The sequence below is a fragment of the Rhinatrema bivittatum genome, chromosome 13 (assembly GCF_901001135.1).
Source record: "Rhinatrema bivittatum chromosome 13, aRhiBiv1.1, whole genome shotgun sequence".
Classification (NCBI taxonomy): domain Eukaryota; kingdom Metazoa; phylum Chordata; class Amphibia; order Gymnophiona; family Rhinatrematidae; genus Rhinatrema; species Rhinatrema bivittatum.
This window is the reverse complement of record NC_042627.1, coordinates 71,846,719-71,863,596: the sequence shown is the minus strand read 5'-3', so window position 1 is coordinate 71,863,596 and position 16,878 is coordinate 71,846,719. Positions and strand designations below refer to the sequence as shown.

The 16,878-nt window shown below is 48.0% G+C and overlaps 1 long non-coding RNA gene across 3 annotated transcripts in view; it reads right to left on the bottom strand.

Annotated features, from left to right (window-relative positions):
• LOC115075177 overlaps positions 1-16,423 on the bottom strand; it is a 28,932-nt gene extending 12,509 nt beyond the window's left edge. Inside the window, exon 1 of one of the 3 annotated variants that reach the window (XR_003852456.1) lies at positions 16,348-16,423. This is a non-coding gene — a long non-coding RNA (uncharacterized LOC115075177). Of the gene's footprint in view, positions 1-1,024; positions 1,136-2,047; positions 2,173-16,347 lie in introns of those variants that run through there. The other 2 variants (XR_003852455.1, XR_003852457.1) reach the window with 2 other exon arrangements.
• Between the last annotated feature and the right edge of the window lie 455 nt (positions 16,424-16,878).

Genomic DNA, 16,878 nt, shown 5'->3' with positions numbered 1-16,878 from the left:
AGAGACAGAAACCAAGATTTGAACGTCTGTTTTGCAGAATACAGATTTTGACAGGTGTATTTGTTTACACAAAACAAACCCTCTTTAGCATGGAACATTATTTAATTAAGCCTTCAATCAGTAACAACATTTTTGCCATTTCAATGGAGGAAATCCCAAGTATGCTTGCAGATTTATATAGGCCAAGAGTCAACATCCTCTATAGGCCCATCTCGGTCTTATCAAATCATTCCCATGGCAACAGCTGTGGGATTAGAAAGGGATGAAGGTTTAGGAGTAAGTTGTTGGAATTCTCTGGTAGATGATTTGAGGATTATTGGACAGCATACCAGGGTTGCTATGGAAATGCAATGTTTGCAAATTATGCAGGATTTAAAGCACTATTATTAGATTTTCTTTCAGGCAGCTTTTCAGAAACAGATTGAGGTTTTTCTCACATGTATCTTAAATTTGACATTTTTGCATATCAAAATAGTTAAAACAACAGCTCTATGTTTAAACATGAGAAAACAAATGCTAGAGCAATTATCCGCTGACCACTTATCTCGATATTTCCATACTTTTCTCTGATGAGCAGGCACTAATAACACTATGCACTCAGCAAACAAACGGCAAAGATAAGTAAACTTTAACTAGTACCAAACTGGACTGAATACGTTTGTACATTATGATGCCCGTGAACTATCGAGAAGCCCGCTGGGTTGGAAGAGAAGACAAAGAAACAATAACATTACTATCCTCCAAGTGGGTAAGTTGAGTAACAGGAAGGGACAATGACGAGCCCACTCTCACATGCTTTAATTATGAGCATAGGTGGGGTTAACAACTTGATCCATTTTTTTCAAGCAGGCTGATCCAGGCTCGAGTGAAACCCAACTGCATTCACAGCCACTCTTCCCTGCTTTTCTGAAGAATGCAGAGCTACAAGACCATGAATAGAATGGGGTAAAACCAGGTCTATTTTAGATTGGTTTCTGATCCAGCGCCACCAACTTGAGGAGCCTGAGGTTGCTGCAGAACTTACGTAGATGGAGGTATTTGGCTGTCCCATGGAGTTTGGCCTGATGCTTGGCTCAGAGAAAAGTCCAGACCGATCACTGCAGGAACTCTGCATCTGGCCACTTCTCCAACGTCATACGCTTCTTCTTTCTCAGATGTAGGGTCTCCTCCAGGAACTGAAGGATCTCCTGCTTCGGGATGACAGGAGCATCAGAATCTGCAGGCTCTGCACTACCTAGAGACTCATCATCTGACGGCTTGTCATCCCTTGCCTCCCCACTGCTGAGGACTTCAAAGCTCTCCCCCTGATCAAACAGAGACGTCCTCCTCAGCTTGATCTTAATCATTCCCTCACTGCCCCGAGTTGATGTCTCTGATTGTGAGGGACCTGTGGTCTCCCCAGTGGTGGAAGCTGGATGCGCTTGTTGTGGCACCTCTGGAGCTGAGGGAAAATCTTCCAGCAATGTGACAGGTACCCTCTCCGGTTGAGTTAACAGCTAACTCTAGACATGCCATAGGGCAGATCTAAAGTTAGCTGGATACCACATATCCGGCTAACTCTAATTTATCAGGGCATTTTCAGTGGCACTGCCGTGTATCCAGCTAACTTAACTATCCGCTCAGCAGCTGAATATTTAAACCTAGGTACTTAAGAATAAAGGAAGGAGCCCTTGACTCAGGGATTGATTTAACACCAGTTCCAGAGCTGGAGTTAAATTTTCCACATTAAAAAGTGTGCATTTTGCGCCCAGCAATTGTTTGCATCGGGGTAAAAGCTAATAGCCTCATCTACATGGAATTTACATGTGATGAGTGCTATCAGCCATGCGTTTGTTTGGACGTGCTGTCTCCTTATTGCATCGGGTGCTAGTCTAGCGTGTCCAACCGCTCATAAACTTGTGTGCTAGGCTGAGTGCACTTTATTGCATCAGACTGTAAATGTGTAAAAATAAAATAATTGTGAAGTCTTAAATGAATCTGTGCTCCAAAATTAAAAAGAGAATGCACAGGGGAGTGAGAAGTACAAAGAACTAGAAATTAAACTTACTTTAAAAAAATGAAGATTCCTTGGCTGCTCTGGGAAGGCCTGCAGCAGGAGTCTGATTTGAGCTCAGCAGGCCTATTTTTAGATTGGCCACAGTCTGGGGTGGAACTTGGGCCCTGAGCTTTAACCTTATTGTGCCCTGTTGCTGCCTGAGGTGTTTTAATAATATCCGCATCAGCAGGGACACCGCTTGTCTCTCTGGCCGGCGACGCAGCCACTTCTGAGGTGGAAGGAAGGGTACTGTCGGCCAGAGCGGCTGCCTCAGTGGTGGATGGAGCTGGGAGTAGGAATGGTGTTTTCTGTGGCTGGCGTTAAAGGGTCCCCCAAACAAGGGGTCTGTGCCCCAGCAGATAACAGTGACGGGACAGGAGTATTGTGCCAGCAGCAGCAGAGATGTCATTATTAGCTGTTGCTGGGTTAAATGCTGCATTTTGAGGGGCTGCAGCTGCAGCAGATGTTATTGCTGCAGCTTTTGGGGTGCCAGCCAGCCAGAAAGTCACAGATGTTCTTCTTTGGTATTGACTTCCAGCTGATACCTTTTTTCCCCCCTAGCTTTCTTAGGGCCTGCTTGAGGCTGCTTCCTCCCCATTGCCCAGGCTGTTCTTTCTATTGAGGTATAGGCAGTGGGGACTTGGTTTGCAGCAGCCTCTAATATAATAAAAAAAAAAAAAAGAAGTGAGGGAGTCTATTTAAATGTGATTGTTTTTCTTTTTTTTAATTAAATATATAACTGTAAATTAAATACTTGTAAAAATCTAATTTAAAAAGAAACTGTGCTCTGAAAAATTAAAGAGGCAGTGCATAGGGAATTGAATGTTAAAAAAGAAAACTGAAACTTACTTGGGGGAAAAAAAAACAACCCATGCTTGGCTCCTTGCTCTACCGGGAGGGTTGTTGCAGCAGGTGTCTGATTAACTCGGCAGGGCTTCAGAGTTTGTGGCTCTGCTGAGCAGCTGAGGTATCCCCCCCTCCTGGAGCTTCAGGAGCCCAAGAATTCAGATAAAGAAAATAAAGGGTAAGAGCTGCTGCTCTTTTAACCTTTAAAACTAAAATAAAATTTTTAAAAAAGGCAATTATGGGGGAAGGGTTGAAATTAAATAACTAAATCAAACAAAACAGATCAAATAAAACTTTCCTTTCAGCTCCAATGGGAGGCTGAAGGAAAGAGCACAAGAGAACTTAAAACTGTAAAGCAAATAAGAAAGGAAATGTGCCTTGAAATTAACCCTGCCTAAAACAAAATTCACCCTAAAACTGAAGCCCTGAAAAACCGCCGCTGCCTAAATAAAACTTCACCCTGAACCTAAGAAAAGTGTGTGTGTAGTGAATGGGGGGAGGGAAGAGAGACTGCAGTCAGTATACAGAGAAGCTGCCTTCCCCCAAGCAAACAAATCAAATAAAAGTCTAAAGAAATGAAATAAACACTCACTAAAGGTGAGGACTGATGCCTCAACACAAACTTAACTAAAATATATCAAAATTAGAAGGCTAAGGAAATGAAAATAAAGGTTTGGAAATCTCTGCTGCAGGAGCAGCTGCTGCACACAGGAGGTAAAACCAGGCTGCAGCGGTCTGTCCTGAAAAAACGGAAGATAACCCCGGAGTATCCTTGCAGCAGGACACTGGTATCCCCTTTCTCGTGGAGAACAGGTCTTCCCTAACCTGCACAGCCCCCAGACCCAGGGTTCCCCGTTTTCTGGGCCCAGGAGGTGAACAGGCTCCAGAAAGGGCCTCCCACCACTAAAAATATTAACTTCCAAAAAATGTGCCCAGAGGGGAAAAAAAAAAAAATCCAAACCAGCCAGGGAGTGGGACTGGAAAGGAAAACGCTCCGGACCCTGGTCAGGACCACAAAGCAGGGCTTTCCTGGCTCCACTGACTGGGCCTGCAAAAAACAACAAAAGCTGATCTCCTTTATACCTCCTAACGTGTGCAAACCGAAAAGGACTGCCTCCTGGTCAGTAGCCAGGGAGTGGTCACAGCCGTCCAGACCCTGCAGAAGGGAGGGGGCTGTATTTGAATGGAAGTTAGCTGCTACCTTAGAGCCCAGGAATTACTGGGAAGGTGACAGCGGTGACCGCGACACCTCTAGCATAGGCTCTGCTTTAGCAAAGGGTTTCTCCCGTTCAGATCCTTGGCATAATCAGGCTCCTACTACTTTAAGGATGATGTCACAGCTCCCTAACCATCATCTTTTGCCAGACTGATACTGAATTCCTTTTAGGCCATTATAATTTGTGTGCTACTTGGAAGTGCAGTCATTATTATGTACTTCACGTTCCACTTTCCAATACCTTTCCATTCCCGCGTTCCTGATTACTGCCGGTGTTAAGTTATACTGAAGCTGCAGGTTTCTTTCCATACAGGTGTCCCTCTCAAGGTTCAGCTCTATCAGACCCTCTATTCAACATTTATTTGCTGCCAATATGCGCATTACTGACCGACTTAGGGATCAAATCCTTCCTACATGCAGATAACATTCGATTCTATATCCCTTTCGGCAAAACATTTGAAAGAACTGCGTCGTCTCTGTCAAATACATGAAGGAAATCCAACAAAAGCTGTCGCAAATTGAAACTCTAAACCCCCCCTATCAACAGAAATTGTGTGGTTAAGGAGAGATACAACGATAATCAAACCGCCAACACTAGACCTAGGAATTATTAATATCGCTCCCTCAGATCAAGTTTGTTATCCTTGTAAATTATTTTAAAAATTACCCCCGTACTATTTAACTGCAGGTCACTCACAGCCATGGAGCCCAATCGATTGGCCCTTGTTTGTGCCCATAAGAGCACTAAGGCAGCATGCGCTGCGCATAAAAGGTGTTGCACCCCCTCATGTGCATTTATAGAAGCAGAGGGTCTAACTTTGTACAGCGCCGACGCTGTATGGCTGTGAGAAATAACCTTTCCTCTACCAGAGATAAGAGGCACTTGGTTGGTTTTGCAAACGCATTATCAGACAAGATGAGTGCCCTTAATTTCACATTAAAAAATAATGATCATTTCTTGAAAGTTAATTGCTGTTATCCACTTGAGGGGGTGAGTTTGGAACAGCGTTGCATAAGAGAGTGAAGGAGTTGCCTATTGGCTAGTGCAGCAGGCTGCGTACCAGGGAGACCAGGGTTCAAATCCCACTGCTGCTCCTTGTGACCTTGGGCAAGTCACTTTACCCTCCACTGCCTCAGGAACAAACTTGGGATCTGATTTACTAAGGCTTTAGTAACTCAGGCCCCTTTGGGTGAATTTTCAAAGGACGTCCGCATGTAAAGGTAACATGCTATTGTAACTATTTTCAAAAGCCGTTTATGCGCAAGGGCGGTAACTTTCAAACCGACCACACGCATGCACACATTGGCGCACATACATCAGTTCGAGTCCAGGGGCACAGCCATTTTATAACATACGCTCATATGTGCGCACATGTCATAAAATAGCCTGGCTATGCACACGTGCGCCAAATTTTAAGTGGGCGCGCAGCTGTGCGTGCAAATCTTGCTTCTACTGCGTAAATCGGGATTTTAAAAGGGCCGTGCGCAAACGCTATTCCCAGTTTTACCAGTTCGCCCACTTAAAAGAGAGAGGTTCCCCAAGCCTACCTGGTTTGATAGCCTTCACTCCCCCAGTTTGCGCCGACCCTAAAAATCCATCAGATCTGCCTAGTTTTCTTTAAATTTTAACTTACCTGGCATCCATAGCAGACGTAAAGTTATGCAACAGGGGGGCCTCAGCACGTGCTGGGTTACCTAAGTATTTACGCACTCATCACAGGTTCACGCCCTGAAATGCCCGTGCCACGCCCCTTTTTCAAATACTTTTGAGAGGTGTGCGCTGCGGGAGATATGCACATATCTTGTCGGCTTTTAAAATCTGTTCATGTGCGTGAGCCCAACTTCTTCGTGCATCCCCTAATTAATGCGCACATCAGGCTTTTAAAATTCACCTCTTAATGTGCACTTATGCGGGCAACTCCTATAGACAATTCAAATGGCATATATTGTACCAATTTTCAAAAGCCCACTTATATAGGTAATGTGCATTTACACTCGTAAAACCCAGTTTTACATGTATAAATGCTTTTGAAAATCAGGCCCTTGGACTGTAATCCCTCTGGGGCAGAGAGCTATTTGCTGTACCCGAATGTAACTTGCTTCGAGTTTACCAATGAAAAGGCGTGAGCTAAATAAAATCAATAAATATAAAGTGAAGTTGGCAAATACATGCATAAGGTGTTGTGGAAACTCAGGTAGCGGTTCCATCTCTGGTGTTTTCGTGTGCCCTGGGCCACGATACAGCCACAGAGGAGCTCCGGCAAGCACTGAGGCAGGTGAGAGGTTCCCCAGCATGGGCTGAAGATGGAGACCGATGACCTCAACCACAGCCACACCTGTATGCAGCAGAAAGAGACCCAAACAACGCAATGTTGGTCTCATGAGTGGTCCTCCGACTACTCCAAGCCCTTTCGGACCTGCCACACGGAGCAGCAACTGTGACAGGGCAGACAGTGGTCAGAGGATGAGGACATCAAAGATGAAGACTTGAAGTGAGACAAGACCCAGGGTACGTGAAGTGGAACATCACTCTAAATACGAAGTAAGACAAGACTTCGACACATGAAGAATGGAATCTGGATACGTGGAGTGAGAAGGAACTCTAGTCATGTATATGAAGAAACTCTGGAAGGCCATGAGTTGCTTGAAGAAGACTTGATCAGTACCAGACGTCACATGCCCTACACAAGCTAGCCGGACTGGTCTCGGACCACGCAGGCGGCGTGCCCTACACAGCTGGGGTAGGCTGGTCGTGGACCACGCTAGTGGTTCCCCACACAAGTTGGGAGAGCTGAGTTGGTGTTACCGTTTCCCGGGCCGGCAGGGCTGTCCTCCGGGGTCGGCGGGGTTCTACCTCCGTTCCCGCTGTTCCCGTGGCGCCGGCGGCGCGTCTTCCCTCTGCACGGGTCCGACGTGTTCCGGGAACGTCCGTGGTCAGGGCCGATGCCGCGGGCAAATCTCGCGCTACTACGCGCCATGGACACGCCCCCTGACGTCAGACGCCGGCCAGTCGCGGTTTGCGCGGGAAAAGATTGCGATATAAACAGAGCTCCCTGCTGAGCCCTTCGCTTCGGCCACAGTGCGCTTTGGTGAGTTTTTTGTCTCTGCCCTGCCTGTCGCTACAGCTCTTGACCCGGACTGCTTCGTGGATTCTTCTGCCTGCTGCCTGCCCTGACCTAGGTCTGCCTTTTTGGATTCCTGGCTGCTCCCTGTTTCCTGGATCTGGTTTGCTCTGGTACTCCTGTTTGCTGCCTGCCTTGACCCGGACTGAGCCTTGGATTATTCTGTTTGCTGCCTGCCTTGACCCGGACTGAGCATTGGATTATTCTGTTTGCTGCCTGCCTTGACCCGGACTGAGCCTTGGATTATTCTGTTTGCTGCCTGCCTTGACCCGGACTGAGCCTTGGATTATTCTGTTTGCTGCCTGCCTTGACCCGGACTGAGCATTGGATTATTCTGTTTGCTGCCTGCCTTGACCCGGACTGAGCCTTGGATTATTCTGTTTGCTGCCTGTCTTGATCCTAACTGCCGCCTTGGATTCTTCTGCGTGCCACCGTCTCCGACCTGGACTGTAGGATCTTCTGTTCCTGTGCCTCCCAGACTCAAGGTAAGCGGGGTCGACCCAGGTTCCACTTAACCCTCGTAACAGTTGGCCGAAGCCATGGAACCAGTCGACTTGGCCGCACTCCAGGCAATTCCCGGGATGGCCAACCGAATTCAACAGCAGCAAGGGGTACTGGACCAAGTTACAGGGGTCTTAGATCGGCTGGTGGCCCGAATGGATGCGTTAGCCCATACCCCGGCTATCCCTATAACCAGTACTGCAGCAAGTCCTACACCTATTCGGATTCCTCCTCCGCCTCGCTTTAATGGCACTGCCACACTGTGTCGAGGATTCATTAATCAGTGTCGAATGCACTTCTCATTACAGCCTACTTCCTTTCCCAACGACAAAACCAGGACTACCTTTATTCTTTCCTTGTTGGAGGGACCCGCCCTGGCTTGGGCTTCTCCTCTTTGGGAGAGGGATGATCCCCTTCTCTCTAACCTGGAGCGATTCTTAAAAGAATTTCGCCTTATTTTTGACGAACCCGGACGTTCTAACTCAGCAGCTAACGAATTACTTCACATCAGGCAAGGATCTCGATCTGTGGGTGAATACGCCATCCAGTTCCGGACATTAGCCTCTGAACTCGCTTGGGGAGAGGATAGTTTGTTGGCAATTTTTCGACAAGGTCTAGCAGAGAACATCAAGGATGAGCTTGCTGGCAGAGACCCTCCTGAAACCTTGGAGGGATTAATTCGTCTGGCTATCCGACTAGATTTGCGTTTCCAGGAAAGAACACGTGAGCGAGCGGCTTCCCGAAGGACCTTTCGCCTAGCCCCCACTTTTCAGCAGCCGCTTTCGGTTCAACCTGCTGCAGCGGCTTCGAGCTGTACTGAGGAACCCATGCAGATTGATAGGGTTCGCCTCACGCCGGAGGAACGTCACAGAAGGAGAACCAAGAATCTCTGTCTCTATTGTGCGGGCGCCGGCCATTTCGTCAATAAATGTCCCAACAAGGCGGGAAACTCTCGGACCTAGGACGGGTAGGAGAGGCCTCCCTGGGTCCCACTGGCTCCTCTCCACAACTACTCCTTCCTGTTACCATTTCATTTAAAGAGCAAGTACATTCGGCCCAGGCATTCATTGATTCAGGAGCGGCAGGTAATTTTATTCAGGAGCAAATGGTTACGTCTTACCAGATTCCGGTCAAGCCTCTAGACATTTCCCTCTCTGTTACTTCAGTCTCCGGGCATTCTGTCGGTATGCGAATCTGCTACATCACCGAACCCATTTTACTTACCACTGGCGTTTTGCATCAAGAACTCATCCAGCTATATGTACTTCCATCTTCTGTCAATCAAATCATTTTAGGTCTACCCTGGTTACGGACTCATCAACCCCTGGTGGACTGGGCTTCGTTGCAACTCACCTCTTGGAGTCCTTTTTGCTTTCAGAACTGTTTAACGTCTATCCACAGAACCTCCATCCAGACTACGCAACTCTCTCCTAATATTCCTGCTCCCTATCAAGACTTCCAGGATGTTTTCAGTAAACAACGAGCTGAGACCCTGCCACCTCACAGACCGTATGATTGCGCCATAGATCTTCTTCCGGACAAGATTCCACCCAGAGGGAGGATTTATGCACTGTCAGAGCCGGAATCCGAGGCATTACGGCAATACATCAAGGAAAATTTAGCTAATGGGTTTATTCGACCATCTACATCTCCTGCTGGAGCAGGGTTCTTTTTTGTCAAAAAGAAGGATGGGTCGTTACGACCCTGCATCGACTATCGAGGTCTCAATAGCATCACGAGGAAGAATAAGTATCCAATTCCGCTTATTTCTGAATTATTCGATCGCATTAAAGGAGCCCAAATTTTTTCTAAACTGGACTTACGTGGGGCTTACAACCTGATAAGAATTCGCGAAGGGGATGAATGGAAGACGGCGTTTAACACCCATGACGGCCACTACGAATACAGGGTTATGCCGTTTGGCTTATGTAACGCTCCAGCTGTTTTTCAGGATATGATCAATGACATTTTTCGGGATATGTTGTACTCGCATGTCATTGTTTACTTAGATGACATTCTCATTTTTTCGGAGACCTTGCCACAACATCTACTTCATGTTCGACAGGTGCTTCAACGTCTTCGTGACAACAAATTGTTCGCTAAATTAGAGAAATGTGTTTTTCATGTACCCGAGTTATCATTTCTGGGATATATCATCTCCAATAAAGGACTATCCATGGACCCCGATAAACTGAAGGCCATTCTGACTTGGCCTCAACCTGTGGGCTTGAAAGCCTTACAACGGTTCTTGGGCTTTTCTAATTATTACAGACAGTTTATTCCCAACTTTTCTTCGTTGGTTGCCCCCCTCACGCTGCTTACCAAAAAGGGAGCTCCGACACATACGTGGCCTGCTGCAGCAGTACAGGCCTTTCTTCAACTCAAGCACGAATTCACTAAGGATTTATGCCTCCGGTGCCCCGACTCCACCAGGCCATTTATTCTAGAGGTCGATGCTTCCGCAGTAGGGGTCGGGGCGGTTCTTCTGCAAGCAACCGACGACAACCGCTTGATGACCTGCGCGTTCTTCTCCAAGAAATTTTCCCCTGCAGAGAAGAACTACACCATCGGGGATCGTGAGCTTCTCGCCATTAAGCTAGCTCTGGAGGAATGGCGTCATCTTCTAGAGGGCGCTCGGCACACAGTTACGATCTACACGGATCACAAAAATCTGGCATATCTGGCTACGGCTCAGCGCCTGAACCCACGGCAGGCCAGATGGGCGCTTTTCTTCAGCCGTTTCGATTTTGTCCTCCATTTTCGACCGGCCCCCAAGAATGTTCGGGCCGACGCGCTCTCCCGCAGTTTTGATCTGGATGAGACTCCGGACCCGCCTCGTTATATCATAGATCCAGCTCGCGTTCAGATAGCTGCCACCTTTACTGTCCCGTTGGGGAGGACCGTGGTTCCTAAACGCCTGCGCCCCCGGGTCCTTCACTGGGCTCACGATGCCCGTTTAGCTGGTCATCCCGGGATTGCCCGGACCAAGCATCTCCTCTCCCGACACTATTGGTGGCCTCGCTGGGAGAAGGATGTCAAACGGTATGTGGATTCCTGTCCCGTTTGTGCAGCACAGAAGACTCCCAGACGAAAACCCTTCGGTTTGTTGCAACCTCTACCCATTCCTGCTTCCCCGTGGACTCATGTGGCTACGGATTTCATTACGGATCTGCCAGTCTCTGAGGGTAATACTGTTATTTGGGTAGTAGTAGACCGTTTCTCCCGGATGGCGCATTTCATTCCCCTACCTGGACTACCCTCTGCCTCCCAGTTAGCCCGCCTTTTTATTCAACACATCTTCCGCTTTCACGGTCTTCCCATCAGTATTGTTTCTGACAGGGGGGTACAGTTTACTGCCTCATTTTGGACTAATTTATGCAAACTTCTTCAGGTCAAGCTTGCCTTCTCATCTGCCTACCATCCCCAGTCCAATGGTCTCACTGAACGGACGAATCAATCTCTAAAGACTTTTCTGCGTGCCTACGTTAATCAAAGACAGGATAATTGGGCATCTCTTCTGGTTTGGGCCGAAATGTGCCACAACAATCTCCCGTCTCAGGCCACTGGGAAGTCCCCTTTTTTTGTGGTGTTTGGTAGGCATCCTCGCCTTCCTTTGCCTATTGAAGGGTCCTCCAACTGTCCTGCGGTCAACGCTGCCGTTGCATCCATGTCCAGTCTTTGGACGGAGACTAGGGCCTTGTTGCTCCGGAACGCGGCCAAGATGAAAACCCAAGCGGATAAGGGACGGTGCATGGCTCCCTCTCTTCAGGCTGGTGATTCAGTCTGGTTGAGCACTCACAATCTGCGACTCCGTTTACCCTCCGCGAAATTTGCTCCTCGCTTCATTGGACCTTTCCCCATTGAGAAACGGATAAACTCTGTCTCCTACAGACTACGTTTGCCTCCGTCCTTACGTATCCACAATGCTTTCCATATCTCCTTACTGAAACCTGCTGTCATGACTTGGCCACATAGGAAGCGTACGGTCAATTCCAATATAGTTCAAAATGATGATCAATTTGAGGTACAGGACATCCTGGATTCTAGAAAAGTGAAGGGGCAGTTACAATATTTGATCTCTTGGAAACACTTTGGTCCAGAAGAAAACACGTGGGAACCTGCGGGCCACGTGCATGCTCCCCGATTGCTTCAGCGCTTTCACCTTCGTTTCCCTCTCAAGCCCGGTCCGCAGAGGCAGGGAGGGGGCCCTTGCAGGGGGGGTACTGTTACCGTTTCCCGGGCCGGCAGGGCTGTCCTCCGGGGTCGGCGGGGTTCTACCTCCGTTCCCGCTGTTCCCGTGGCGCCGGCGGCGCGTCTTCCCTCTGCACGGGTCCGACGTGTTCCGGGAACGTCCGTGGTCAGGGCCGATGCCGCGGGCAAATCTCGCGCTACTACGCGCCATGGACACGCCCCCTGACGTCAGACGCCGGCCAGTCGCGGTTTGCGCGGGAAAAGATTGCGATATAAACAGAGCTCCCTGCTGAGCCCTTCGCTTCGGCCACAGTGCGCTTTGGTGAGTTTTTTGTCTCTGCCCTGCCTGTCGCTACAGCTCTTGACCCGGACTGCTTCGTGGATTCTTCTGCCTGCTGCCTGCCCTGACCTAGGTCTGCCTTTTTGGATTCCTGGCTGCTCCCTGTTTCCTGGATCTGGTTTGCTCTGGTACTCCTGTTTGCTGCCTGCCTTGACCCGGACTGAGCCTTGGATTATTCTGTTTGCTGCCTGCCTTGACCCGGACTGAGCATTGGATTATTCTGTTTGCTGCCTGCCTTGACCCGGACTGAGCCTTGGATTATTCTGTTTGCTGCCTGCCTTGACCCGGACTGAGCCTTGGATTATTCTGTTTGCTGCCTGCCTTGACCCGGACTGAGCATTGGATTATTCTGTTTGCTGCCTGCCTTGACCCGGACTGAGCCTTGGATTATTCTGTTTGCTGCCTGTCTTGATCCTAACTGCCGCCTTGGATTCTTCTGCGTGCCACCGTCTCCGACCTGGACTGTAGGATCTTCTGTTCCTGTGCCTCCCAGACTCAAGGTAAGCGGGGTCGACCCAGGTTCCACTTAACCCTCGTAACAGTTGGTACTGCACATCACGCGCCCATATACTCAGCCAATGAAGACAGGTCACGGACCATGCTGGTGGTTCCCCACACAGAGAAGATAGGAGATGAAGACTCTGATGAAGCCTGTTCCAAATGCACCCTGCACAGCTGATAAAGGCCAGGCAGGGCTATGCCGGAACGGATCGGATAAATAGAGTTTATTCATGAAATGGAGGCAGGGTGCAGGCTCCGAGGATCCAGGCAAGGTTTAGGGTTCGAGGGAATGCCTCTACGATGAAGGTTAAAATAAGAAGCTGGAACCTCTTGGAGACTTGCGCTGCCAGAACTAAGATGTACCGGATAAAGAAGACATCAAGACGAGACATCTGGAGACCTTGAGATGATGAAGGCAAGGAAGGAATGAAGACAAGACCTTTTTATAGGCAGAAAAGGCGACTCCCTCGATGACATCACTGGAGGGCCTCCTCCCTTGCTGTTCCTTTAAATGCTGCAGAGAGAGCTGGCCTCACCCCCTAGGAGGAGACAGGAAGTTCAAGACCACGGACAGTGGCCCTGCTACAACTCTGAGAAGGAGAAGCAGGCCCCAATGCTGGAACTAGGCCCCAGGATGGCCCCGAGGTGAGCGGCAGCATTCAGGCCACTCAGGATGGAACTCAAGTGGTGTCATGCTGCAGGAAAGGTTGGGGATGCAGGCCTACTTCCCACGGAGGGGACAGGTAAGGTGGGTGGCCTCCAGGTCACTTAGAAATACTGAAGCGCGGCTCCGGCCGCTTGTAGGGACTTCGGCAGCCTCTGTGCCGCTTGCAGGAGAGGCAGCATGGCTCCAGCCGTGAAAGGGAGTTCCGGCGGTCTCCGGATAGCGCAGCTCCTGCCGCGTGGGACAGGTATCGGCAGCCTCCGGGCTGCATAAGAAACAAAAAGGAGGTGAAGAAGCTGCCCGAGCAGCTTAAACAGGGCAGGTTCGCAACACTATCCATGCACAAATATACCCTCACACAGGACTATTTCCAGGAAAATTTACGCACATGCCTGTGAAAATTCAAAATTACGTGCCCAAGTCCAAACTCGTCTCCATCCCTGGGAATGCCTTCACTCAGTCTGAATGAATTTAAGCGCATACAGGACTTAGATGCATAGGTTTACACATATAGCGGAAGGACAATTTAGTAACTCCACTTTTTCCTGTGGAAATGCCTTTGAAAATTACCCCTCCCCGAGAGCCATATTGAAAGGCATTTACCTGGTTAAAATGGCCTGCCTGAAAATTACCCCTCCCCCCTCTCCCCCCCCCCCAACTAAATGTGCCTGAAGCTGTGTGCAGGGGAGGGAAACAGCTGTTTGGAAATGTTCCTCTTAATTATAAAAATCTGGGTCATCGATAAAGCCTTCGGACTGAGGGTAATTAAAAACTCATGTCAGTGTCAAAAAAAAAAGGCTGCAGGCACAGTAGAATATAATGGGAAAAAAACCTGATATTCTCAAACTGGAAGATGAAATCACAAGCAGCAGCAGCAGCAGCACCTTAAATCTTACAACAGGACTGTGAGAGAAGCAGGAGAGAGGGCACAGGACCTAGCACAGCACAAAATGTGCATGCGCTCCTTTAATTGTCAGCATAGGAATGAAGCATGCGATGGATTATTAAGCTGCGTTTCATGGTGATGAATCATGGAGTAGGAGTCAGATCTATTCAGGGAGGGGGTGAAAAAAACCCTCACAGATAACCTTATACATGTCAATCAGCAAGTGTCAGAGTCACCATGGGGTTCCCCCACCGGGGAGATTAAAATAATATTATAATCTGAATTCTATTTCACCTATCAGAGACTTGCACATTGCGCAAGAGAGTTCATTGGAATTGATACTATTGAGGGGTTCGTGCATGCAAATCCAACCAGGGCTGGACTGAGGATTATGGAGAACCATAGGCAGGATTGATGGGTGGGGTTTTGGGGACTCCATCAGAGATTGGAGAGAAGGGGGAGCACAACAGGATGGGGGTTCCCAAGTTTTGTGTATCTCTGATGCCTTACACAGGTGCCCAAATCCAGCCCTGAGTCCACTGTACAAACTTGGAATGCTGTTTAAATATGGCAGGATTGGATGCTAGAGATTAGAGAATGGAGTTAAATAGTTCCTATTGCTGTATCAATCTGCCATCCCATGTCATGTGAACGACTATGGCTCATCGTATAGTGTGGAGAAACAGGGCAAGAATTGTTTAAATAATATTATTGCTTTCTTGGTGTGAAGGAAATGGGTTCTGAAATTGCAGGATGCTGAGTTTTGTGTCAGAGGGACTGTGACTTGAATAGAATCTTTTTTAACGGAGTGGGAAAATGCATTTTGGATTGCCTTATGTTGAGCTGGTGGCAGGACATGCCGGCGCGCTGGATGCTAATCAAGAGGTGAACTTGAAACGCTGCGGGGAGCAATATTCTTAGAGGTTAGTAGGAAATCAGCTCCTGCTGTTCTACTGCAATGTATTAGATAGCAAGAGGCACAGGCTGTAGAAACCGCGAGGGTGTTACATGAGCAGGCATGGGCAGAAGGATCTTTGGTTCCTGTCATATATTCTAGGAACTCTAAAACAATGCAAGTTCTATTCTCAAATGATGTATGGGGGGGGGTGGGGGGTGGGGGTGGGGGAAATCAGCTTTTATCTGCATAAATCTGTCCATTTAAAAATATAGCCCCTTCCACCACCACACAAAATTACTGTGCAGCTAACATAACCCCCAAAAAACGAGGGCAGGACTGGAGGTATGGGGATAGTAGGTTCATTTATTTAGCCGGATAGCACCTTATTGACCACTATCCAGCTGAATTTGTGTGGATAAGTTAGTCTGTAGGAAATAACTGGGCTAATGTTATCTGCATAACGTTATCCACATATTTAGTGGAACACTTTTCTTGATATCTTCCTTTGAATTTCAGAATAAAGATAACCAGATACAGTTATGGATTTATTTTCCATGCTCTAGCACCAAGAACTGGAATATTCTGGCAGCAAAGCCACAAAGGCCAGTAGTTGTTGTATGGTGTTTGTTAGCATGGAACTGCAGCTGACAAAGCATCTCCCAACATACATCTCTGGATCCTCATTCTGCACGTGCGTTTTTTCCAGCTTTCTATTTGTAACATAATACATGATGGCAGAAAAAGACCACTGACCCATCCAGTCTGCCCATTTATTCCTGTCCAGGCTGCTAAGGCTATATCCCAGCTGCAAGCTACCACTTTGTAGGTGTGTTAATGGTTGCATTATCTCCCCCACTACCTCCCTTTACCAGTGAATCCTCACACAGATTTATATCAGACCGTTTATCTGAGAATAATCATTTATTTAGGATTTACCGTAAACAACCTAGGGATCAGGCACAACTCTTTTTATTAGCAAAACAAAACAAACTGTTACAAAGCATGCTAGGCATCCAGCATTTATTAGATTATAGAATTAACTCTAGCATCACATCCCCCTAGTTTAGACTTGCATATATGAGGGGCTAAAAATCCTAACCTAATAACCCACTATCCATGGCTGGGAATGGCACCACCAGTTTCTCACCACTAAGGATGTCCTCTCTCTAGGGAGTTGCCTCCGGGTCCTTGCTCTGGTGAGGTCAGCTCTCCTTGGTTCTGGGGTATGGAGCTCTAGAGGGCCATCTTTATCACTGAAAAGCAACAAAAGTAGTTCAACCCTTCACTCACGAATACCTGTAGTGTGAGGGGCTGGCCGCAGTGGCCTTCTTTCAGCAAGTTTCTCTCAACTCAGGTGCAGGGAGGGGCTGGCTGCACTCAAATGGGTCATTTATTCGTGTTTGCGATGGATGGCAATTGACTGACCACTGATGACAGCAACCATTGAACAATGATGATCCTGGTGCTTTGCTCCCTTCTGCTTTCAAGGGCTTATCCATGCATAATTCAGTGCCTTCATGCATAATAATGTGAATACATAATTCAAGGTGTGAAAGGCTCTTTCGGAGTTCTTTATCTCTGTCTCTTAGTTCAGCTTAGGGGCATCTTGAGATTTATTTATTTATTTAACATGTTTTATAACCCTCTGTCTCTCAACAAGATCAATGCAGGGACATCA